Below are 26,735 nucleotides of genomic sequence, written 5' to 3' on the forward strand. Positions count from 1 at the left end.
TCTATGTTACGTATTGTCTATAGAATGAGTAACCATGCAGAGAAGCCGTGCTCCTCACAGTGGCAATGGGAGGAGGAGCTCACTGATTATCTGTGTATGATACGCTCATTAAATTGAGAACGTCGCCACTGTCCGTGCAAAGTTTAATGCTTAATAGCTGTGATAAAAAAATAAGGAAAAAAATTATTGTGTCGATGTTGCCCGAATGTATTCGGGACAATATTCTCAATATTGCTAAATAGAGCCCTGTGTTTTATAAATATTGGTCATAATATGCCATTATCAGTGATGTCACTGGCTTCTAGTAACTGGATAGGCTGCATTCTCAGTGATGTCACTGGCTCCTAGTAACTGGATAGGCTGAATTCTCAGTGATGTCACTGGTTCCTAGCGAGTGGATAGGCTACATTCTGAGTGATGTCACTGGCTCCTAGCTAATGGATAGGCTGCATTCTCAGTCATGTCACTGGTTCCTAGTGAGTGGATAGTCTGTATTCTAAGTGATGTCACAGGCTCCTAGCTAATGGATAGCCTGCATTCTCAGTGATGTCACTGGATCCTAGCTAATAGATAAGCTGCATTCTCAGTGATGTCACGGGTTCCTAGTGAGTGGATAGGCTGCAATATTAGTGATGTCTCTGGTTCCTAGTGAATGGTTAGGCTGCATTTTCAGTGATGTCACTGGATCCTAGTGAGTGGATAGGCTGGATTCTCAGTGCTTTCACTGAGTCCTAGTTAATGGATATGCTGCATTATCAGTGATGTCACTAGATCCTAGTGAGTGGATAGGCTGCATTCTCAGTGATGTCACTGGTTACTAGTGAGTGGATAGGCTGCAATATTAGTGATGTCTCTGGTTCCTAGTGAATGGTTAGGCTGCATTTTCCGTGATGTCACTGGATCTTAGTGAGTGGATAGGTTGCATTCTCAGTGCTTTCACTGGGTCCTAGCTAATGGATAGGCTGCGTAATCAGTGATGTCCCTGGTTACAAGTGAGTGGATTGGCTGCATTCTCAGTGATGTCACTGGTTCCTAGTGAATGGATAGACTGCATTCTCAGTGATGTCACTTGCTCCTAGTGACTGGATAGACTGCGTTCTCATGAGTATTGGATCAGCTTACAAAATGGCTCCCTTAACCATGTCCACCATATGCAGAGTACTTTTTATGAACTAGACAGAGAAACAAGGTTTAGCAACAGAATGAAGGGTTACCGGACAGCCTGATATCTCAGTGCTGAAACTTACAAGTGTAGAAGCCACTTTATAGATTTCGCAGTGTTTTCTGGGACGTTCCACATTAGGCGAGAATAAATACATTCCTGCTGCTTACGCGAACATAGGAACTTTTTTACGATGTAAATGTGGTATTAAATACTTCAACCTTTTAATGCCACTAAATTTATATATATATACAGTGGGGCAAAAAAGTATTTGGACAGCCACCGATTGTGCAAGTTGTTGCACTTTAAAAGATGAGAGAGGTCTTTAATTCCCATCATAGGTACACTTTAACTGTGAGAGACAGAATCAGAACAAAAAATTCTGGAAATCACATTGTATGATTTTTAAACAATTTATTTGTATATTCCTGTGGAAAATAAATATTTGGACACCTACCAACCAGCAAGAATTCTGGCTGTCACAGACCTGTTACTTCTTCTTTAGGAAGCTCATCTATCCTCGTTACCTGTATTAATGGCACCTGTTTAAACTGGTTAACTGTATAAAAGACCCCTGTCCACACCCTCAAACAGTCAGACTGCAACCTCTCCACCATGGCCAAAACCAGAGAGCTGTCTAAGGACACCAGGGACAAAATTGTAGATCTGCACAAGGCTGGGATGACCTACTCGACAATTGGCAAGCAGCTTGGTGAGAAGAGATCAACTGTTGGCGCAATTATTAAAAAATGGAAGAAATACAAGATCACTGACAATCTCCCTCGACCTGGGGCTCCATGCAAGATCTCACCTCGTGGGGTATCAATGATCTTGAGAATGGTGAGGGATCAGCCCAGAACTACACGGGGGGACCTGGTCAGTGACCTCAAGAGAGCTGGGACCACAGTCACAAAGGTTACCATTAGTAACACATTACATCGTCATGGATTCAAATCCTGCAGCGCCCGAAAGGTCCCCCTGCTTAAGCCAGCACATGTCCAGGCCAGTCTAAAGTTTGCCCGTGACCATCTGGATGATCCAGAGGAGGATTGGGAGAATGTCATGTGGTCAGATCAGACCAAAATAGAACTTTTTGGTATAAACTCCACACGCCGTGTTTGGAGGGAGAAGAATGATGAGTGGCATCCCAAAAACACCATACCCACTGTGAAGCATGGGGGTGGAAACATCATGCTTTGGGGATGCTTATCTGAAAAGGGGACAGGACGACTGATCCGTATTACGGAGAGGATGAATGGGGCCATGTATCGTGACATTTTGGGGAAAAACCTCCTTCCCTCAGTAAGAGCATTGAAGATGCAACGTGGCTGGGTCTTCCAGCATGATAATGACCCCAAACACACTGCCCGGGCAACTAAGGAGTGGCTCCGTAAAAAGCATTTCAAGGTCCTGGATTGGCCTAGCCAGTCTCCAGACCTCAACCCAATAGAAAATCTGTGGAGGGAGTTGAAAGTCTGTGTTACCCGGCGACAGCCCCAAAACATGACACATCTAGAGAAGAGCTGCATTGAAGAGTGGGCCAAAATACCTGTTGCAGTGTGTGCAAACCTGGTCAAGAACTACAGGAAACATTTGACCTCTGTAATTGCCAACTGAGGTTACTTACTTACAAAGTTTTGAGTTAAATTTTTTGATTGTCCAAATATTTTTTTTTCAGAAAAAATATACAAATAAATTGTTTCAAAAACATACAATGTGATTTCCAGAAATTTTTGTTCTGATTCTGTCTCTCACAGTTAAAGTGTACCTATGATGGAAATTACAGACCTCTCTCATCTTTTACAGTGCAACAACTTGCACAATCGGTGGCTTTCCAAATACTCTTTTGCCCCACTGTATATATATATATAAATTTAGTGGCATTATATATATATATATATATATATATTAGTCAAGAAATAACATATACCGGATAAAAGTCCAACACTCAACCTTGCCAGCACAGACAGGTTACTGCTTGCAATTCAGATTATTTAGGCAGTTCTCCTAACAGCATATGTTACAGCAGTACAGGTTCACATCAGCTCATAGTTACACAGGAACGGTCAGCATAGCAGCAGCAGCTCATAGTTACACAGGAATAGTCAGCATAGCAGCAGCAGCTCATAGTTACACAGGAATAGTCAGCATAGCAGCAGCAGCTCATAGTTACACAGGAATAGTCAGCATAGCAGCAGCAGCAGCTCATAGTTACACAGGAATAGTCAGCATAGCAGCAGCAGCAGCAGCTCATAGTTACACAGGAATAGTCAGCATAGCAGCAGCAGCAGCAGCTCATAGTTACACAGGAATAGTCAGCATAGCAGCAGCAGCTCATAGTTACACAGGAATAGTCAGCATAGCAGCAGCAGCTCATAGTTACACAGGAATAGTCAGCATAGCAGCAGCAGCTCATAGTTACACAGGAATAGTCAGCATAGCAGCAGCAGCAGCTCATAGTTACACAGGAATAGTCAGCATAGCAGCAGCAGCAGCAGCTCATAGTTACACAGGAATAGTCAGCATAGCAGCAGCAGCAGCAGCTCATAGTTACACAGGAATAGTCAGCATAGCAGCAGCAGCTCATAGTTACACAGGAATAGTCAGCATAGCAGCAGCAGCTCATAGTTACACAGGAATAGTCAGCATAGCAGCAGCAGCTCATAGTTACACAGGAATAGTCAGCATAGCAGCAGCAGCAGCTCATAGTTACACAGGAATAGTCAGCATAGCAGCAGCAGCTCATAGTTACACAGGAATAGTCAGCATAGCAGCAGCAGCTCATAGTTACACAGGAATAGTCAGCATAGCAGCAGCAGCAGCAGCAGCTCATAGTTACACAGGAATAGTCAGCATAGCAGCAGCAGCTCATAGTTACACAGGAATAGTCAGCATAGCAGCAGCAGCAGCTCATAGTTACACAGGAATAGTCAGCATAGCAGCATAGCAGCAGCTCATAGTTACACAGGAATAGTCAGCATAGCAGCAGCAGCAGCTCATAGTTACACAGGAATAGTCAACATAGCAGCAGCAGCTCATAGTTACACAGGAACGGTCAGCATAGCAGCAGCAGCTCATAGTTACACAGGAATAGTCAGCATAGCAGCAGCAGCTCATAGTTACACAGGAATAGTCAGCATAGCAGCAGCAGCTCATAGTTACACAGGAATAGTCAGCATAGCAGCAGCAGCTCATAGTTACACAGGAATAGTCAGCATAGCAGCAGCAGCAGCAGCTCATAGTTACACAGGAATAGTCAGCATAGCAGCAGCAGCTCATAGTTACACAGGAATAGTCAGCATAGCAGCAGCAGCTCATAGTTACACAGGAATAGTCAGCATAGCAGCAGCAGCTCATAGTTACACAGGAATAGTCAGCATAGCAGCAGCAGCTCATAGTTACACAGGAACGGTCAGCATAGCAGCAGCAGCTCATAGTTACACAGGAATAGTCAGCATAGCAGCAGCAGCAGCTCATAGTTACACAGGAATAGTCAGCATAGCAGCAGCAGCTCATAGTTACACAGGAATAGTCAGCATAGCAGCAGCAGCTCATAGTTACACAGGAATAGTCAGCATAGCAGCAGCAGCTCATAGTTACACAGGAATAGTCAGCATAGCAGCAGCAGCAGCAGCTCATAGTTACACAGGAATAGTCAGCATAGCAGCAGCAGCAGCAGCAGCTCATAGTTACACAGGAATAGTCAGCATAGCAGCAGCAGCAGCTCATAGTTACACAGGAATAGTCAGCATAGCAGCAGCAGCTCATAGTTACACAGGAATAGTCAGCATAGCAGCAGCAGCTCATAGTAACACAGGAATAGTCAGCATAGCAGCAGCAGCAGCTCATAGTTACACAGGAATAGTCAGCATAGCAGCAGCAGCAGCTCATAGTTACACAGGAATAGTCAGCATAGCAGCAGCAGCAGCTCATAGTTACACAGGAATAGTCAGCATAGCAGCAGCAGCTCATAGTTACACAGGAATAGTCAGCATAGCAGCAGCAGCTCATAGTTACACAGGAATAGTCAGCATAGCAGCAGCAGCAGCTCATAGTTACACAGGAATAGTCAGCATAGCAGCAGCAGCTCATAGTTACACAGGAATAGTCAGCATAGCAGCAGCAGCTCATAGTTACACAGGAATAGTCAGCATAGCACCAGCAGCAGCAGCTCATAGTTACACAGGAATAGTCAGCATAGCAGCAGCAGCTCATAGTTACACAGGAATAGTCAGCATAGCAGCAGCAGCTCATAGTTACACAGGAATAGTCAGCATAGCAGCAGCAGCTCATAGTTACACAGGAATAGTCAGCATAGCAGCAGCAGCAGCTCATAGTTACACAGGAATAGTCAGCATAGCAGCAGCAGCAGCAGCTCATAGTTACACAGGAATAGTCAGCATAGCAGCAGCAGCAGCTCATAGTTACACAGGAATAGTCAGCATAGCAGAAGCAGCTCATAGTTACACAGGAATAGTCAGCATAGCAGCAGCAGCTCATAGTTACACAGGAATAGTCAGCATAGCAGCAGCAGCGGCTCATAGTTACACAGGAATAGTCAGCATAGCAGCAGCAGCTCATAGTTACACAGGAATAGTCAGCATAGCAGCAGCAGTTCATAGTTACACAGGAATAGTCAGCATAGCAGCAGCAGCAGCAGCTCATAGTTACACAGGAATAGTTAGCATAGCAGCAGCAGCTCACAGTTACACAGGAATAGTCAGCATAGCAGCAGCAGCTCATAGTTACACAGGAATAGTCAGCATAGCAGCAGCAGCAGCTCATAGTTACACAGGAATAGTCAGCATAGCAGCAGCAGCTCATAGTTACACAGGAATAGTCAGCATAGCAGCAGCAGCTCATAGTTACACAGGAATAGTCAGCATAGCAGCAGCAGCTCATAGTTACACAGGAATAGTCAGCATAGCAGCAGCAGCTCATAGTTACACAGGAATAGTCAGCATAGCAGCAGCAGCAGCTCATAGTTACACAGGAATAGTCAGCATAGCAGCAGCAGCAGCTCATAGTTACACAGGAATAGTCAGCATAGCAGCAGCAGCTCATAGTTACACAGGAATAGTCAGCATAGCAGCAGCAGCTCATAGTTACACAGGAATAGTCAGCATAGCAGCAGCAGCTCATAGTTACACAGGAATAGTCAGCATAGCAGCAGCAGCAGCAGCTCATAGTTACACAGGAATAGTCAGCATAGCAGCAGCAGCAGCTCATAGTTACACAGGAATAGTCAGCATAGCAGCAGCAGCAGCTCATAGTTACACAGGAATAGTCAGCATAGCAGCAGCAGCTCATAGTTACACAGGAACAGTCAGCATAGCAGCAGCAGCTCATAGTTACACAGGAACAGTCAGCATAGCAGCAGCAGCTCATAGTTACACAGGAACAGTGAGCATAGCAGCAGCAGCTCATAGTTACACAGGAACAGTCAGCATAGCAGCAGCAGCTCATAGTTACACAGGAATAGTCAGCATAGCAGCAGCAGCAGCTCATAGTTACACAGGAATAGTCAGCATAGCAGCAGCAGCTCATAGTTACACAGGAATAGTCAGCATAGCAGCAGCAGCTCATAGTTACACAGGAATAGTCAGCATAGCAGCAGCAGCAGCAGCTCATAGTTACACAGGAATAGTCAGCATAGCAGCAGCAGCAGCTCATAGTTACACAGGAATAGTCAGCATAGCAGCAGCAGCTCATAGTTACACAGGAATAGTCAGCATAGCAGCAGCAGCTCATAGTTACACAGGAATAGTCAGCATAGCAGCAGCAGCTCATAGTTACACAGGAATAGTCAGCATAGCAGCAGCAGCAGCTCATAGTTACACAGGAACAGTCAGCATAGCAGCAGCAGCTCATAGTTACACAGGAACAGTCAGCATAGCAGCAGCAGCTCATAGTTACACAGGAACGGTCAGCATAGCAGCAGCAGCTCATAGTTACACAGGAACGGTCAGCATAGCAGCAGCAGCTCATAGTTACACAGGAACGGTCAGCATAGCAGCAGCAGCTCATAGTTACACAGGAACGGTCAGCATAGCAGCAGCAGCTCATAGTTACACAGGAACGGTCAGCATAGCAGCAGCAGCTCATAGTTACACAGGAACGGTCAGCATAGCAGCAGCAGCTCATAGGTACACAGGAACGGTCAGCATAGCAGCAGCAGTTCATAGTTACACAGGAACGGTCAGCATAGCAGCAGCTCATAGTTACACAGGAATAGTCAGCATAGCAGCAGCAGCAGCTCATAGTTACACAGGAACAGTCAGCATAGCAGCAGCAGCTCATAGTTACACAGGAATAGTCAGCATAGCAGCAGCAGCTCATAGTTACACAGGAACGGTCAGCATAGCAGCAGCAGCAGCTCATAGTTACACAGGAACGGTCAGCATAGCAGCAGCAGCTCATAGTTACACAGGAACGGTCAGCATAGCAGCAGCAGCAGCTCATAGTTACACAGGAATAGTTAGCAAAGCAGCAGCAGCTCATAGTTACACAGGAACGGTCAGCATAGCAGCAGCAGCAGCTCATAGTTACACAGGAATGGTCAGCATAGCAGCAGCAGCTCATAGTTACACAGGAATAGTCAGCATAGCAGCAGCAGCTCATAGTTACACAGGAATAGTCAGCATAGCAGCAGCAGCTCATAGTTACACAGGAATAGTCAGCATAGCAGCAGCAGCTCATAGTTACACAGGAATAGTCAGCATAGCAGCAGCAGCAGCAGCAGCAGCTCATAGTTACACAGGAATAGTCAGCATAGCAGCAGCAGCAGCAGCAGCTCATAGTTACACAGGAATAGTCAGCATAGCAGCAGCAGCAGCAGCTCATAGTTACACAGGAATAGTCAGCATAGCAGCAGCAGCAGCTCATAGTTACACAGGAATAGTCAGCATAGCAGCAGCAGCTCATAGTTACACAGGAATAGTCAGCATAGCAGCAGCAGCAGCAGCTCATAGTTACACAGGAACAGTCAGCATAGCAGCAGCAGCTCATAGTTACACAGGAACAGTCAGCATAGCAGCAGCAGCTCATAGTTACACAGGAATAGTCAGCATAGCAGCAGCAGCTCATAGTTACACAGGAACAGTCAGCATAGCAGCAGCAGCTCATAGTTACACAGGAACAGTCAGCATAGCAGCAGCAGCTCATAGTTACACAGGAACAGTCAGCATAGCAGCAGCAGCTCATAGTTACACAGGAATAGTCAGCATAGCAGCAGCAGCAGCTCATAGTTACACAGGAATAGTCAGCATAGCAGCAGCAGCTCATAGTTACACAGGAACAGTCAGCATAGCAGCAGCAGCTCATAGTTACACAGGAATTGTCAGCATAGCAGCAGCAGCTCATAGTTACACAGGAATAGTCAGCATAGCAGCAGCAGCAGCTCATAGTTACACAGGAATAGTCAGCATAGCAGCAGCAGCAGCAGCTCATATTTACACAGGAATAGTCAGCATAGCAGCAGCAGCTCATAGTCACACAGGAATAGTCAGCATAGCAGCAGCAGCTCATAGTTACACAGGAACAGTCAGCATAGCAGCAGCAGCTCATAGTTACACAGGAATAGTCAGCATAGCAGCAGCAGCTCATAGTTACACAGGAATAGTCAGCATAGCAGCAGCAGCAGCTCATAGTTACACAGGAATAGTCAGCATAGCAGCAGCAGCAGCAGCTCATAGTTACACAGGAATAGTCAGCATAGCAGCAGCAGCTCATAGTTACACAGGAACAGTCAGCATAGCAGCAGCAGCTCATAGTTACACAGGAATAGTCAGCATAGCAGCAGCAGCAGCTCATAGTTACACAGGAACAGTCAGCATAGCAGCAGCAGCTCATAGTTACACAGGAACAGTCAGCATAGCAGCAGCAGCTCATAGTTACACAGGAATAGTCAGCATAGCAGCAGCAGCTCATAGTTACACAGGAATAGTCAGCATAGCAGCAGCAGCAGCTCATAGTTACACAGGAATAGTCAGCATAGCAGCAGCAGCAGCAGCTCATAGTTACACAGGAATAGTCAGCATAGCAGCAGCAGCTCATAGTCACACAGGAATAGTCAGCATAGCAGCAGCAGCTCATAGTCACACAGGAATAGTCAGCATAGCAGCAGCAGCTCATAGTTACACAGGAATAGTCAGCATAGCAGCAGCAGCTCATAGTTACACAGGAACAGTCAGCATAGCAGCAGCAGCTCATAGTTACACAGGAACAGTCAGCATAGCAGCAGCAGCTCATAGTTACACAGGAACGGTCAGCATAGCAGCAGCAGCTCATAGTTACACAGGAACGGTCAGCATAGCAGCAGCAGCTCATAGTTACACAGGAACGGTCAGCATAGCAGCAGCAGCTCATAGTTACACAGGAACGGTCAGCATAGCAGCAGCTCATAGTTACACAGGAATAGTCAGCATAACAGCAGCAGCAGCTCATAGTTACACAGGAACAGTCAGCATAGCAGCAGCAGCTCATAGTTACACAGGAATAGTCAGCATAGCAGCAGCAGCTCATAGTTACACAGGAACGGTCAGCATAGCAGCAGCAGCTCATAGTTACACAGGAACGGTCAGCATAGCAGCAGCAGCTCATAGTTACACAGGAACGGTCAGCATAGCAGCAGCAGCTCATAGTTACACAGGAACGGTCAGCATAGCAGCAGCAGCTCATAGTTACACAGGAACGGTCAGCATAGCAGCAGCAGCTCATAGTTACACAGGAATAGTCAGCATAGCAGCAGCAGCAGCTCATAGTCACACAGGAATAGTCAGCATAACAGCAGCAGCAGCTCATAGTCACACAGGAATAGTCAGCATAGCAGCAGCAGCTCATAGTTACACAGGAATAGTCAGCATAGCAGCAGCAGCTCATAGTCACACAGGAACAGTCAGCATAGCAGCAGCAGCTCATAGTTACACAGGAACAGTCAGCATAGCAGCAGCAGCAGCTCATAGTTACACAGGAACGGTCAGCATAGCAGCAGCAGCTCATAGTTACACAGGAACGGTCAGCATAGCAGCAGCAGCTCATAGTTACACAGGAACGGTCAGCATAGCAGCAGCAGCTCATAGTTACACAGGAACGGTCAGCATAGCAGCAGCAGCTCATAGTTACACAGGAACGGTCAGCATAGCAGCAGCAGCTCATAGTTACACAGGAACGGTCAGCATAGCAGCAGCAGCAGCTCATAGTTACACAGGAACGGTCAGCATAGCAGCAGCAGCTCATAGTTACACAGGAACGGTCAGCATAGCAGCACCAACTCATAGTTACACAGGAACGGTCAGCATAGCAGCAGCAGTTCATAGTTACACAGGAACGGTCAGCATAGCAGCAGCAGCAGCTCATAGTTACACAGGAACGGTCAGCATAGCAGCAGCTCATAGTTACACAGGAATAGTCAGCATAACAGCAGCAGCAGCTCATAGTTACACAGGAACAGTCAGCATAGCAGCAGCAGCTCATAGTTACACAGGAATAGTCAGCATAGCAGCAGCAGCTCATAGTTACACAGGAATGGTCAGCATAGCAGCAGCAGCTCATAGTTACACAGGAACGGTCAGCATAGCAGCAGCAGCAGCTCATAGTTACACAGGAATAGTCAGCATAGCAGCAGCAGCTCATAGTTACACAGGAATAGTCAGCATAGCAGCAGCAGCAGCTCATAGTTACACGGGAATAGTCAGCATAGCAGCAGCAGCTCATAGTTACACAGGAATAGTCAGCATAGCAGCAGCAGCAGCTCATAGTTACACAGGAATAGTCAGCATAGCAGCAGCAGCTCATAGTTACACAGAAACAGTCAGCATAGCAGCAGCAGCTCATAGTTACACAGGAATAGTCAGCATAGCAGCAGCAGCTCATAGTTACACAGGAATAGTCAGCATAGCAGCAGCAGCAGCTCATACTTACTCAGGAATAGTCAGCATAGCAGCAGCAGCTCATAGTTACACAGGAATAGTCAGCATAGCAGCAGCAGCAGCTCATAGTTACACAGGAATTGTCAGCATAGCAGCAGCAGCTCATAGTTACACAGAAACAGTCAGCATAGCAGCAGCAGCTCATAGTTACAAAGGAATAGTCAGCATAGCAGCAGCAGCTCATAGTTACACAGGAACAGTCAGCATAGCAGCAGCAGCTCATAGTTACACAGGAATAGTCAGCATAGCAGCAGCAGCTCATAGTTACACAGGAACAGTCAGCATAGCAGCAGCAGCAGCTCATAGTTACACAGGAACAGTCAGCATAGCAGCAGCAGCTCATAGTTACACAGGAACGGTCAGCATAGCAGCAGCAGCTCAGTTGCACAGGAACGGTCAGCATAGCAGCAGCAGCTCATAGTTACACAGGAACGGTCAGCATAGCAGCAGCTCATAGTTACACAGGAACGGTCAGCATAGCAGCAGCAGCTCATAGTTACACAGGAACGGTCAGCATAGCAGCAGCTCATAGTTACACAGGAACGGTCAGCATAGCAGCAGCAGCTCATAGTTACACAGGAATAGTCAGCATAGCAGCAGCAGCTCATAGTTACACAGAAACAGTCAGCATAGCAGCAGCAGCTCATAGTTACACAGGAATAGTCAGCAGAGCAGCAGCAGCTCATAGTTACACAGGAATAGTCAGCATAGCAGCAGCAGCAGCTCATAGTTACACAGGAATTGTCAGCATAGCAGCAGCAGCAGCTCATAGTTACACAGGAATAGTCAGCATAGCAGCAGCAGCAGCTCATAGTTACACAGGAACAGTCAGTATAGCAGCAGCAGCTCATAGTTACACAGGAACAGTCAGCATAGCAGCAGCAGCTTATAGTTACACAGGAACGGTCAGCATAGCAGCAGCTCATAGTTACACAGGAACGGTCAGCATAGCAGCAGCAGCTCATAGTTACACAGGAACGGTCAGCATAGCAGCAGCAGCTCATAGTTACACAGGAACGGTCAGCATAGCAGCACCAGCTCATAGTTACACAGGAACGGTCAGCATAGCAGCAGCAGTTCATAGTTACACAGGAACGGTCAGCATAGCAGCAGCTCATAGTTACACAGGAATAGTCAGCATAGCAGCAGCAGCAGCTCATAGTTACACAGGAACAGTCAGCATAGCAGCAGCAGCTCATAGTTACACAGGAACGGTCAGCATAGCAGCAGCAGCTCATAGTTACACAGGAACGGTCAGCATAGCAGCAGCAGCTCATAGTTACACAGGAACGGTCAGCATAGCAGCAGCAGCTCATAGTTACACAGGAATGGTCAGCATAGCAGCAGCAGCAGCTCATAGTTACACAGGAATAGTTAGCAAAGCAGCAGCAGCTCATAGTTACACAGGAACGGTTAGCATAGCAGCAGCAGCAGCTCATAGTTACACAGGAACGGTTAGCATAGCAGCAGCAGCAGCTCATAGTTACACAGGAATGGTCAGCATAGCAGCAGCAGCTCATAGTTACACAGGAATGGTCAGCATAGCAGCAGCAGCTCATAGTTACACAGGAATAGTCAGCATAGCAGCAGCAGCTCATAGTTACACAAGAATAGTCAGCATAGCAGCAGCAGCTCATAGTTACACAGGAATAGTCAGCATAGCAGCAGCAGCTCATAGTTACACAGGAATAGTCAGCATAGCAGCAGCAGCAGCTCATAGTTACACAGGAACAGTCAGCATAGCAGCAGCAGCTCATAGTTACACAGGAACAGTCAGCATAGCAGCAGCAGCAGCTCATAGTTACACAGGAACAGTCAGCATAGCAGCAGCAGCTCATAGTTACACAGGAACAGTCAGCATAGCAGCAGCAGCTCATAGTTACACAGGAACAGTCAGCATAGCAGCAGCAGCTCATAGTTACACAGGAACAGTCAGCATAGCAGCAGCAGCTCATAGTTACACAGGAATAGTCAGCATAGCAGCAGCAGCAGCTCATAGTTACACAGGAATAGTCAGCATAGCAGCAGCAGCTCATAGTTACACAGGAATAGTCAGCATAGCAGCAGCAGCTCATAGTTACACAGGAATAGTCAGCATAGCAGCAGCAGCAGCTCATAGTTACACAGAACAGTCAGCATAGCAGCAGCAGCTCATAGTTACACAGGAACCGTCAGCATAGCAGCAGCAGCTCATAGTTACACAGGAACCGTCAGCATAGCAGCAGCAGCTCATAGTTACACAGGAACGGTCAGCATAGCAGCAGCAGCTCATAGTTACACAGGAACGGTCAGCATAGCAGCAGCAGCTCATAGTTACACAGGAACGGTCAGCATAGCAGCAGCAGTTCATAGTTACACAGGAACGGTCAGCATAGCAGCAGCAGCAGCTCATAGTTACACAGGAACGGTCAGCATAGCAGCAGCTCATAGTTACACAGGAATAGTCAGCATAACAGCAGCAGCAGCTCATAGTTACACAGGAACAGTCAGCATAGCAGCAGCAGCTCATAGTTACACAGGAATAGTCAGCATAGCAGCAGCAGCTCATAGTTACACAGGAACGGTCAGCATAGCAGCAGCAGCTCATAGTTACACAGGAACGGTCAGCATAGCAGCAGCAGCTCATAGTTACACAGGAACGGTCAGCATAGCAGCAGCAGCTCATAGTTACACAGGAATAGTCAGCATAGCAGCAGCAGCAGCTCATAGTTACACAGGATTGGTTAGCAAAGCAGCAGCAGCTCATAGTTACACAGGAACGGTCAGCATAGCAGCAGCAGCAGCTCATAGTTACACAGGAATGGTCAGCATAGCAGCAGCAGCTCATAGTTACACAGGAATAGTCAGCATAGCAGCAGCAGCTCATAGTTACACAAGAATAGTCAGCATAGCAGCAGCAGCAGCAGCTCATAGTTACACAGGAATAGTCAGCATAGCAGCAGCAGCTCATAGTTACACAGGAATAGTCAGTATAGCAGCAGCAGCTCATAGTTACACAGGAATAGTCAGCATAGCAGCAGCAGCTCATAGTTACACAGGAACGGTCAGCATAGCAGCAGCAGCAGCTCATAGTTACACAGGAACGGTCAGCATAGCAGCAGCAGCTCATAGTTACACAGGAACGGTCAGCATAGCAGCAGCAGCAGCTCATAGTTACACAGGAACGGTCAGCATAGCAGCAGCAGCTCATAGTTACACAGGAACGGTCAGCATAGCAGCAGCAGCAGCTCATAGTTACACAGGAACGGTCAGCATAGCAGCAGCAGCTCATAGTTACACAGGAACGGTCAGCATAGCAGCAGCAGCTCATAGTTACACAGGAACGGTCAGCATAGCAGCAGCAGCTCATAGTTACACAGGAACGGTCAGCATAGCAGCAGCAGCTCATAGTTACACAGGAATAGTCAGCATAGCAGCAGCAGCAGCTCATAGTTACACAGGAATAGTCAGCATAGCAGCAGCAGCTCATAGTTACACAGGAACAGTCAGCATAGCAGCAGCAGCAGCTCATAGTTACACAGGAATAGTCAGCATAGCAGCAGCAGCAGCTCATAGTTACACAGGAATAGTCAGCATAGCAGCAGCAGCTCATAGTTACACAGGAATAGTCAGCATAGTAGCAGCAGCTCATAGTTACACAGGAATAGTCAGCATAGCAGCAGCAGCAGCAGCTCATAGTTACACAGGAACAGTCAGCATAGCAGCAGCAGCTCATAGTTACACAGGAACAGTCAGCATAGCAGCAGCAGCTCATAGTTACTCAGGAATAGTCAGCATAGCAGCAGCAGCTCATAGTTACACAGGAATAGACAGCATAGCAGCAGCAGCTCATAGTTACACAGGAATAGTCAGCATAGCAGCAGCAGCAGCAGCTCAGAGTTACACAGGAATAGTCAGCATAGCAGCAGCAGCAGCTCATAGTTACAGAGGAATAGTCAGCATAGCAGCAGCAGCAGCAGCTCATAGTTACACAGGAATAGTCAGCATAGCAGGAGCAGCAGCAGCTCATAGTTGCACAGGAATAGTCAGCATAGCAGCAGCAGCTCATAGTTACACAGGAATAGTCAGCATAGCAGCAGCAGCTCATAGTTACACAGAAACAGTCAGCATAGCAGCAGCAGCTCATAGTTACACAGGAATAGTCAGCATAGCAGCAGCAGCTCATAGTTACACAGGAATAGTCAGCATAGCAGCAGCAGTAGCAGCTCATAGTTACTCAGGAATAGTCAGCATAGCAGCAGCAGCTCATAGTTACACAGGAATAGTCAGCATAGCAGCAGCAGCTCATAGTTACACAGGAACAGTCAGCATAGCAGCAGCAGCTCATAGTTACACAGGAACAGTCAGCATAGCAGCAGCAGCTCATAGTTACACAGGAATAGTCAGCATAGCAGCAGCAGCTCATAGTTACACAGGAATAGTCAGCATAGCAGCAGCAGCAGCTCATAGTTACACAGGAATAGTCAGCATAGCAGCAGCAGCTCATAGTTACACAGGAATTGTCAGCATAGCAGCAGCAGCAGCTCATAGTTACACAGGAATAGTCAGCATAGCAGCAGCAGCTCATAGTTACACAGGAACAGTCAGCATAGCAGCAGCAGCTCAGTTGCACAGGAACGGTCAGCATAGCAGCAGCAGCTCATAGTTACACAGGAACGGTCAGCATAGCAGCAGCAGCTCATAGTTACACAGGAACGGTCAGCATAGCAGCAGCAGCTCATAGTTACACAGGAACGGTCAGCATAGCAGCAGCAGCTCATAGTTACACAGGAACGGTCAGCATAGCAGCAGCAGCTCATAGTTACACAGGAACGGTCAGCATAGCAGCAGCAGCAGCTCATAGTTACACAGGAACGGTCAGCATAGCAGCAGCAGCTGCTCATAGTTACACAGGAACGGTCAGCATAGCAGCAGCAGCAGCTCATAGTTACACAGGAATAGTCAGCATAGCAGCAGCAGCTCATAGTTACACAGGAATAGTCAGCATAGCAGCAGCAGCAGCTCATAGTTTCACAGGAATAGTCAGCATAGCAGCAGCAGCTCATAGTTACACAGGAATAGTCAGCATAGCAGCAGCAGCAGCTCATAGTTACACAGGAATAGTCAGCATAGCAGCAGCAGCTCATAGTTACACAGAAACAGTCAGCATAGCAGCAGCAGCTCATAGTTACACAGGAATAGTCAGCATAGCAGCAGCAGCTCATAGTTACACAGGAATAGTCAGCATAGCAGCAGCAGCAGATCATAGTTACTCAGGAATAGTCAGCATAGCAGCAGCAGCTCATAGTTACACAGGAATAGTCAGCATAGCAGCAGCAGCTCATAGTTACACAGGAATAGTCAGCATAGCAGCAGCAGCAGCTCATAGTTACACAGGAATTGTTAGCATAGCAGCAGCAGCTCATAGTTACACAGAAACAGTCAGCATAGCAGCAGCAGCTCATAGTTACAAAGGAATAGTCAGCATAGCAGCAGCAGCTCATAGTTACACAGGAATAGTCAGCATAGCAGCAGCAGCAGCTCATAGTTACACAGGAATAGTCAGCATAGCAGCAGCAGCTCATAGTTACACAGGAATAGTCAGCATAGTAGCAGCAGCAGCTCATAGTTACACAGGAACGGTCAGCATAGCAGCAGCAGCTCAGTTGCACAGGAACGGTCAGCATAGCAGCAGCTGCTCATAGTTACACAGGAACAGTCAGCATAGCAGCAGCAGCAGCTCATAGTTACACAGGAACGGTCAGCATAGAAGCAGCAGCTCATAGTTACACAGGAACGGTCAGCATAGCAGCAGCAGCTCATAGTTACACAGGAACGGTCAGCATAGCAGCAGCAGCTCATAGTTACACAGGAACGGTCAGCATAGCAGCAGCAGCTCATAGTTACACAGGAACGGTCAGCATAGCAGCAGCAGCTCATAGTTACACAGGAATGGTCAGCATAGCAGCAGCAGCAGCTCATAGTTACACAGGAATAGTCAGCATAGCAGCAGCAGCTCATAGTTACACAGGAATAGTCAGCATAGCAGCAGCAGCAGCTCATAGTTACACAGGAATAGTCAGCATAGCAGCAGCAGCTCATAGTTACACAGAAACAGTCAGCATAGCAGCAGCAGCTCATAGTTACACAGGAATAGTCAGCATAGCAGCAGCAGCTCATAGTTACACAGAAACAGTCAGCATAGCGGCAGCAGCTCATTGTTACACAGGAATAGTCAGCATAGCGGCAGCAGCTCATAGTTACACAGAAACAGTCAGCATAGCAGCAGCAGCTCATAGTTACACAGGAATAGTAAGCATAGCAGCAGCAGCAGCAGCAGCTCATAGTTACTCAGGAATAGTCAGCATAGCAGCAGCAGCTCATAGTTACACAGGAATAGTCAGCATAGCAGCAGCAGCAGCTCATAGTTACACAGGCATAGTCAGCATAGCAGCAGCAGCAGCAGCTCATAGTTACTCAGGAATAGTCAGCATAGCAGCAGCAGCAGCTCATAGTTACACAGGAATAGTCAGCATAGCTGCAGCAGCTCATAGTTACACAGGAATAGTCAGCATAGCAGCAGCAGCTCATAGTTACACAGGAACAGTCAGCATAGCAGCAGCAGCTCATAGTTACACAGGAACAGTCAGCATAGCAGCAGCAGCTCATAGTTACACAGGAACGGTCAGCATAGCAGCAGCAGCTCATAGTTACACAGGAACTTTCAGCATAGCAGCAGCAGCTCATAGTTACACAGGAATGGTCAGCATAGCAGCAGCAGCTCATAGTTACACAGGAACGGTCAGCATAGCAGCAGCAGCTCATAGTTACACAGGAACGGTCAGCATAGCAGCAGCAGCTCATAGTTACACAGGAACGGTCAGCATAGCAGCAGCAGCAGCTGCTCATAGTTACACAGGAATGGTCAGCATAGCAGCAGCAGCTCATAGTTACACAGGAACGGTCAGCATAGCAGCAGCAGCAGCTCATAGTTACACAGGAATGGTCAGCATAGCAGCAGCAGCTCATAGTTACACAGAAACCGTCAGCATAGCAGCAGCAGCTCATAGTTACACAGGAATAGTCAGCATAGCAGCAGCAGCTCATAGTTACACAGGAATAGTCAGCATAGCAGCAGCAGCTCATAGTTACACAGGAATAGTCAGCATAGCAGCAGCAGCAGCTCATAGTTACTCAGGAACAGTCAGCATAGCAGCAGCAGCTCATAGTTACACAGGAACAGTCAGCATAGCAGCAGCAGCTCATAGTTACACAGGAACGGTCAGCATAGCAGCAGCAGCTCATAGTTACACAGGAACGGTCAGCATAGCAGCAGCAGCTCATAGTTACACAGGAATGGTCAGCATAGCAGCAGCAGCAGCTCATAGTTACACAGGAATGGTCAGCATAGCAGCAGCAGCTTATAGTTACACAGGAATGGTCAGCATAGCAGCAGCAGCTCATAGTTACACAGGAATAGTCAGCATAGCAGCAGCAGCAGCTCATAGTTACACAGAAACAGTCAGCATAGCGGCAGCAGCTCATAGTTACACAGGAATAGTCAGCATAGCGGCAGCAGCTCATAGTTACACAGAAACAGTCAGCATAGCAGCAGCAGCTCATAGTTACACAGGAATAGTAAGCATAGCAGCAGCAGCAGCAGCTCATAGTTACTCAGGAATAGTCAGCATAGCAGCAGCAGCTCATAGTTACACAGGAATAGTCAGCATAGCAGCAGCAGCTCATAGTTACACAGGAATAGTCAGCATAGCAGCAGCAGCAGCAGCTCATAGTTTCTCAGGAATAGTCAGCATAGCAGCAGCAGCTCATAGTTACTCAGGAATAGTCAGCATAGCAGCAGCAGCTCATAGTTACACAGGAATAGTCAGCATAGCAGCAGCAGCTCATAGTTACACAGGAATAGTCAGCATAGCAGCAGCAGCAGCAGCTCATAGTTACTCAGGAATAGTCAGCATAGCAGCAGCAGCTCATAGTTACACAGGAATAGTCAGCATAGCAGCAGCAGCAGCTCATAGTTACACAGGAATAGTCAGCATAGCAGCAGCAGCAGCAGCTCATAGTTACACAGGAATAGTAGTCAGCATAGCAGCAGCAGCAGCAGCTCATAGTTACACAGGAATAGTCAGCATAGCAGCAGCAGCTCATAGTTACACAGAAACAGTCAGCATAGCAGCAGCAGCTCATAGTTACACAGGAATAGTCAGCATAGCAGCAGCAGCTCATAGTTACACAGGAATAGTCAGCATAGCAGCAGCAGTAGCAGCTCATAGTTACACAGGAATAGTCAGCATAGCAGCAGCAGCTCATAGTTACACAGGAACAGTCAGCATAGCAGCAGCAGCTCATAGTTACACAGAAACAGTCAGCATAGCAGCAGCAGCTCATAGTTACACAGGAACAGTCAGCATAGCAGCAGCAGCTCATAGTTACACAGGAACAGTCAGCATAGCAGCAGCAGCTCATAGTTACACAGGAATAGTCAGCATAGCAGCAGCAGCAGCTCATAGTTACACAGGAACAGTCAGCATAGCAGCAGCAGCTCATAGTTACACAGGAACAGTCAGCATAGCAGCAGCAGCTCATAGTTACACAGGAACAGTCAGCATAGCAGCAGCAGCTCATAGTTACACAGGAATAGTCAGCATAGCAGCAGCAGCAGCTCATAGTTACACAGGAATAGTCAGCATAGCAGCAGCAGCTCATAGTTACACAGAAACAGTCAGCATAGCAGCAGCAGCTCATAGTTACACAGGAATAGTCAGCATAGCAGCAGCAGCTCATAGTTACACAGGAATAGTCAGCATAGCAGCAGCAGCTCATAGTTAGTCAGGAATAGTCAGCATAGCAGCAGCAGCTCATAGTTACACAGGAATAGTCAGCATAGCAGCAGCAGCAGCAGCAGCTCATAGTTACACAGGAATAGTCAGCATAGCAGCAGCAGCTCATAGTTACACAGGAATAGTCAGCATAGCAGCAGCAGCTCATAGTTACACAGGAACGGTCAGCATAGCAGCAGCAGCTCATAGTTACACAGGAACGGTCAGCATAGCAGCAGCAGCTCAGTTGCACAGGAACGGTCAGCATAGCAGCAGCAGCTCATAGTTACACAGGAATAGTCAGCATAGCAGCAGCAGCAGCTCATAGTTACACAGGAATGGTCAGCATAGCAGCAGCAGCTCATAGTTACACAGGAATAGTCAGCATAGCAGCAGCAGCTCATAGTTATAGCAGCAGCAGCTCATAGTTACACAGGAACGGTCAGCATAGCAGCAGCAGCAGCAGCTCATAGTTACACAGGAATGGTCAGCAAAGCAGCAGCAGCAGCTCATAGTTACACAGGAATGGTCAGCATAGCAGCAGCAGCAGCTCATAGTTACACAGGAATAGTCAGCATAGCAGCAGCAGCAGCTCATAGTTACACAGGAATAGTCAGCATAGCAGCAGCAGCAGCTCATAGTTACACAGGAATAGTCAGCATAGCAGCAGCAGCTCATATTTACACAGAAACAGTCAGCATAGCAGCAGCAGCTCATAGTTACACCAGCAGCTCATAGTTACACAGGAACGGTCAGCATAGCAGCAGCAGCTCATAGTTACACAGGAACGGTCAGCATAGCAGCAGCAGCTCATAGTTACACAGGAACGGTCAGCATAGCAGCAGCAGCTCATAGTTACACAGGAACGGTCAGCATAGCAGCAGCAGCAGCTCATAGTTGCACAGGAACGGTCAGCATAGCAGCAGCAGCTCATAGTTACACAGGAACGGTCAGCATAGCAGCAGCAGCTCATAGTTACACAGGAACGGTCAGCATAGCAGCAGCAGCTCATAGTTACACAGAAACGGTCAGCATAGCAGCAGCAGCTCATAGTTAAACAGGAATAGTCAGCATAGCAGCAGCAGCTCATAGTTACACAGGAATAGTCAGCATAGCAGTAGCAGCTCATAGTTACACAGGAACAGTCAGCATAGCAGCAGCAGCTCATAGTTACACAGGAACAGTCAGCATAGCAGCAGCAGCTCATAGTTACACAGGAACAGTCAGCATAGCAGCAGCAGCTCATAGTTACACAGGAACGGTCAGCATAGCAGCAGCAGCTCATAGTTACACAGGAACGGTCAGCATAGCAGCAGCAGCAGCTGCTCATAGTTACACAGGAATGGTCAGCATAGCAGCAGCAGCTCATAGTTACACAGGAACGGTCAGCATAGCAGCAGCAGCAGCTCATAGTTACACAGGAATGGTCAGCATAGCAGCAGCAGCTCATAGTTACACAGAAACCGTCAGCATAGCAGCAGCAGCTCATAGTTACACAGGAATAGTCAGCATAGCAGCAGCAGCTCATAGTTACACAGGAATAGTCAGCATAGCAGCAGCAGCAGCAGCTCATAGTTACACAGGAACAGTCAGCATAGCAGCAGCAGCTCATAGTTACACAGGAACAGTCAGCATAGCAGCAGCAGCTCATAGTTACACAGGAACGGTCAGCATAGCAGCAGCAGCTCATAGTTACACAGGAACGGTCAGCATAGCAGCAGCAGCTCATAGTTACACAGGAATGGTCAGCATAGCAGCAGCAGCAGCTCATAGTTACACAGGAATGGTCAGCATAGCAGCAGCAGCTTATAGTTACACAGGAATGGTCAGCATAGCAGCAGCAGCTCATAGTTACACAGGAATAGTCAGCGTAGCAGCAGCAGCTCATAGTTACACAGAAACAGTCAGCATAGCGGCAGCAGCTTATAGTTACACAGGAATAGTCAGCATAGCGGCAGCAGCTCATAGTTACACAGAAACAGTCAGCATAGCAGCAGCAGCTCATAGTTACACAGGAATAGTAAGCATAGCAGCAGCAGCAGCAGCTCATAGTTACTCAGGAATAGTCAGCATAGCAGCAGCAGCTCATAGTTACACAGGAATAGTCAGCATAGCAGCAGCAGCTCATAGTTACACAGGAATAGTCAGCATAGCAGCAGCAGCAGCAGCTCATAGTTTCTCAGGAATAGTCAGCATAGCAGCAGCAGCTCATAGTTACTCAGGAATAGTCAGCATAGCAGAAGCAGCTCATAGTTACACAGGAATAGTCAGCATAGCAGCAGCAGCTCATAGTTACACAGGAATAGTCAGCATAGCAGCAGCAGCAGCAGCAGCTCATAGTTACTCAGGAATAGTCAGCATAGCAGCAGCTCATAGTTACACAGGAATAGTCAGCATAGCAGCAGCAGCAGCTCATAGTTACACAGGAATAGTCAGCATAGCAGCAGCAGCAGCTCATAGTTACACAGGAATAGTCAGCATAGCAGCAGCAGCAGCAGCTCATAGTTACACAGGAATAGTCAGCATAGCAGCAGCAGCTCATAGTTACACAGAAACAGTCAGCATAGCAGCAGCAGCTCATAGTTACACAGGAATAGTCAGCATAGCAGCAGCAGCTCATAGTTACACAGGAATAGTCAGCATAGCAGCAGCAGTAGCAGCTCATAGTTACACAGGAATAGTCAGCATAGCAGCAGCAGCTCATAGTTACACAGGAACAGTCAGCATAGCAGCAGCAGCTCATAGTTACACAGGAACAGTCAGCATAGCAGCAGCAGCTCATAGTTACACAGGAACAGTCAGCATAGCAGCAGCAGCTCATAGTTACACAGGAATAGTCAGCATAGCAGCAGCAGCAGCTCATAGTTACACAGGAACAGTCAGCATAGCAGCAGCAGCTCATAGTTACACAGGAACAGTCAGCATAGCAGCAGCAGCTCATAGTTACACAGGAACAGTCAGCATAGCAGCAGCAGCTCATAGTTACACAGGAACAGTCAGCATAGCAGCAGCAGCTCATAGTTACACAGGAATAGTCAGCATAGCAGCAGCAGCAGCTCATAGTTACACAGGAATAGTCAGCATAGCAGCAGCAGCTCATAGTTACACAGAAACAGTCAGCATAGCAGCAGCAGCTCATAGTTACACAGGAATAGTCAGCATAGCAGCAGCAGCTCATAGTTACACAGGAATAGTCAGCATAGCAGCAGCAGCAGCAGCAGCTCATAGTTAGTCAGGAATAGTCAGCATAGCAGCAGCAGCTCATAGTTACACAGGAATAGTCAGCATAGCAGCAGCAGCAGCTCATAGTTACACAGGAATAGTCAGCATAGCAGCAGCAGCTCATAGTTACACAGGAACAGTCAGCATAGCAGCAGCAGCTCATAGTTACACAGGAACGGTCAGCATAGCAGCAGCAGCTCATAGTTACACAGGAACGGTCAGCATAGCAGCAGCAGCTCAGTTGCACAGGAACGGTCAGCATAGGAGCAGCAGCTCATAGTTACACAGGAATAGTCAGCATAGCAGCAGCAGCAGCTCATAGTTACACAGGAATGGTCAGCATAGCAGCAGCAGCTCATAGTTACACAGGAATAGTCAGCATAGCAGCAGCAGCTCATAGTTATAGCAGCAGCAGCTCATAGTTACACAGGAACGGTCAGCATAGCAGCAGCAGCAGCAGCTCATAGTTACACAGGAATGGTCAGCATAGCAGCAGCAGCAGCTCATAGTTACACAGGAATGGTCAGCATAGCAGCAGCAGCAGCTCATAGTTACACAGGAATAGTCAGCATAGCAGCAGCAGCAGCTCATAGTTACACAGGAATAGTCAGCATAGCAGCAGCAGCAGCTCATAGTTACACAGGAATAGTCAGCATAGCAGCAGCAGCTCATATTTACACAGAAACAGTCAGCATAGCAGCAGCAGCTCATAGTTACACCAGCAGCTCATAGTTACACAGGAACGGTCAGCATAGCAGCAGCAGCTCATAGTTACACAGGAACGGTCAGCATAGCAGCAGCAGCTCATAGTTACACATTAACGGTCAGCATAGCAGCAGCAGCTCATAGTTACACAGGAACGGTCAGCATAGCAGCAGCAGCTCATAGTTACACAGGAACGGTCAGCATAGCAGCAGCAGCTCATAGTTGCACAGGAACTGTCAGCATAGCAGCAGCAGCTCATAGTTACACAGGAACGGTCAGCATAGCAGCAGCAGCTCATAGTTACACAGAAACAGTCAGCATAGCAGCAGCAGCTCATAGTTAAACAGGAATAGTCAGCATAGCAGCAGCAGCTCATAGTTACACAGGAACAGTCAGCATAGCAGCAGCAGCTCATAGTTGCACAGGAACGGTCAGCATAGCAGCAGCAGCTCATAGTTACACAGGAACGGTCAGCATAGCAGCAGCAGCTCATAGTTACACAGAAACGGTCAGCATAGCAGCAGCAGCTCATAGTTAAATAGGAATAGTCAGCATAGCAGCAGCAGCTCATAGTTACACAGGAACGGTCAGCATAGCAGCAGCAGCTCATAGTTGCACAGGAACGGTCAGCATAGCAGCAGCAGCTCATAGTTACACAGGAACGGTCAGCATAGCAGCAGCAGCTCATAGTTACACAGAAACAGTCAGCATAGCAGCAGCAGCTCATAGTTAAACAGGAATAGTCAGCATAGCAGCAGCAGCTCATAGTTACACAGGAACAGTCAGCATAGCAGCAGCAGCTCATAGTTACACAGGAACAGTCAGCATAGCAGCAGCAGCTCATAGTTACACAGGAACAGTCAGCATAGCAGCAGCAGCTCATAGTTACACAGGAACAGTCAGCATAGCAGCAGCAGCTCATAGTTACACAGGAATAGTCAGCATAGCAGCAGCAGCTCATAGTTACACAGGAATAGTCAGCATAGCAGCAGCAGCAGCAGCTCATAGTTACACAGGAACGGTCAGCATAGCAGCAGCAGCAGCTCATAGTTACACAGGAACGGTCAGCATAGCAGCAGCAGCTCATAGTTACACAGGAACGGTCAGCATAGCAGCAGCAGCTCATAGTTAAACAGGAACAGTCAGCATAGCAGCAGCAGCTCATAGTTACACAGGAACGGTCAGCATAGCAGCAGCAGCTCATAGTTGCACAGGAACGGTCAGCATAGCAGCAGCAGCTCATAGTTACACAGGAACGGTCAGCATAGCAGCAGCAGCTCATAGTTACACAGAAACGGTCAGCATAGCAGCAGCAGCTCATAGTTAAACAGGAATAGTCAGCATAGCAGCAGCAGCTCATAGTTACACAGGAATAGTCAGCATAGCAGCAGCAGCTCATAGTTACACAGGAACAGTCAGCATAGCAGCAGCAGCTCATAGTTACACAGGAACAGTCAGCATAGCAGCAGCAGCTCATAGTTACACAGGAACAGTCAGCATAGCAGCAGCAGCTCATAGTTACACAGGAATGGTCAGCATAGCAGCAGCAGCTCATAGTTACACAGGAATAGTCAGCATAGCAGCAGCAGCTCATAGTTATAGCAGCAGCAGCTCATAGTTACACAGGAACGGTCAGCATAGCAGCAGCAGCAGCTCATAGTTACACAGGAATGGTCAGCATAGCAGCAGCAGCAGCTCATAGTTACACAGGAATGGTCAGCATAGCAGCAGCAGCAGCTCATAGTTACACAGGAATAGTCAGCATAGCAGCAGCAGCAGCTCATAGTTACACAGGAATAGTCAGCATAGCAGCAGCAGCTCATATTTACACAGAAACAGTCAGCATAGCAGCAGCAGCTCATAGTTACACCAGCAGCTCATAGTTACACAGGAACGGTCAGCATAGCAGCAGCAGCTCATAGTTACACAGGAACGGTCAGCATAGCAGCAGCAGCTCATAGTTACACATTAACGGTCAGCATAGCAGCAGCAGCTCATAGTTACACAGGAACGGTCAGCATAGCAGCAGCAGCTCATAGTTACACAGGAACGGTCAGCATAGCAGCAGCAGCTCATAGTTGCACAGGAACGGTCAGCATAGCAGCAGCAGCTCATAGTTACACAGGAACGGTCAGCATAGCAGCAGCAGCTCATAGTTACACAGAAACAGTCAGCATAGCAGCAGCAGCTCATAGTTAAACAGGAATAGTCAGCATAGCAGCAGCAGCTCATAGTTACACAGGAACAGTCAGCATAGCAGCAGCAGCTCATAGTTGCACAGGAACGGTCAGCATAGCAGCAGCAGCTCATAGTTACACAGGAACGGTCAGCATAGCAGCAGCAGCTCATAGTTACACAGAAACGGTCAGCATAGCAGCAGCAGCTCATAGTTAAATAGGAATAGTCAGCATAGCAGCAGCAGCTCATAGTTACACAGGAACGGTCAGCATAGCAGCAGCAGCTCATATTTGCACAGGAACGGTCAGCATAGCAGCAGCAGCTCATAGTTACACAGGAACGGTCAGCATAGCAGCAGCAGCTCATAGTTACACAGAAACGGTCAGCATAGCAGCAGCAGCTCATAGTTAAACAGGAATAGTCAGCATAGCAGCAGCAGCTCATAGTTACACAGGAACAGTCAGCATAGCAGCAGCAGCTCATAGTTACACAGGAACAGTCAGCATAGCAGCAGCAGCTCATAGTTACACAGGAACAGTCAGCATAGCAGCAGCAGTTCATAGTTACACAGGAACAGTCAGCATAGCAGCAGCAGCTCATAGTTACACAGGAATAGTCAGCATAGCAGCAGCAGCTCATAGTTACACAGGAACAGTCAGCATAGCAGCAGCAGCAGCAGCTCATAGTTACACAGGAACGGTCAGCATAGCAGCAGCAGCAGCT

The 26,735-nt window shown here is 47.6% G+C and overlaps 1 protein-coding gene across 1 annotated transcript in view; it reads left to right on the forward strand.

Moving 5' to 3' along the window:
• Nucleotides 1-26,735, forward strand: part of CHRDL2 (chordin like 2) — a 189,559-nt gene that overhangs the window by 111,908 nt on the left and 50,916 nt on the right. The window lies entirely within an intron of this gene.

The sequence above is a fragment of the Taudactylus pleione genome, unplaced genomic scaffold (assembly GCF_031769625.1).
Source record: "Taudactylus pleione unplaced genomic scaffold, aTauple2 ptg000390l, whole genome shotgun sequence".
Taxonomy (NCBI): Eukaryota; Metazoa; Chordata; class Amphibia; order Anura; family Myobatrachidae; genus Taudactylus; species Taudactylus pleione.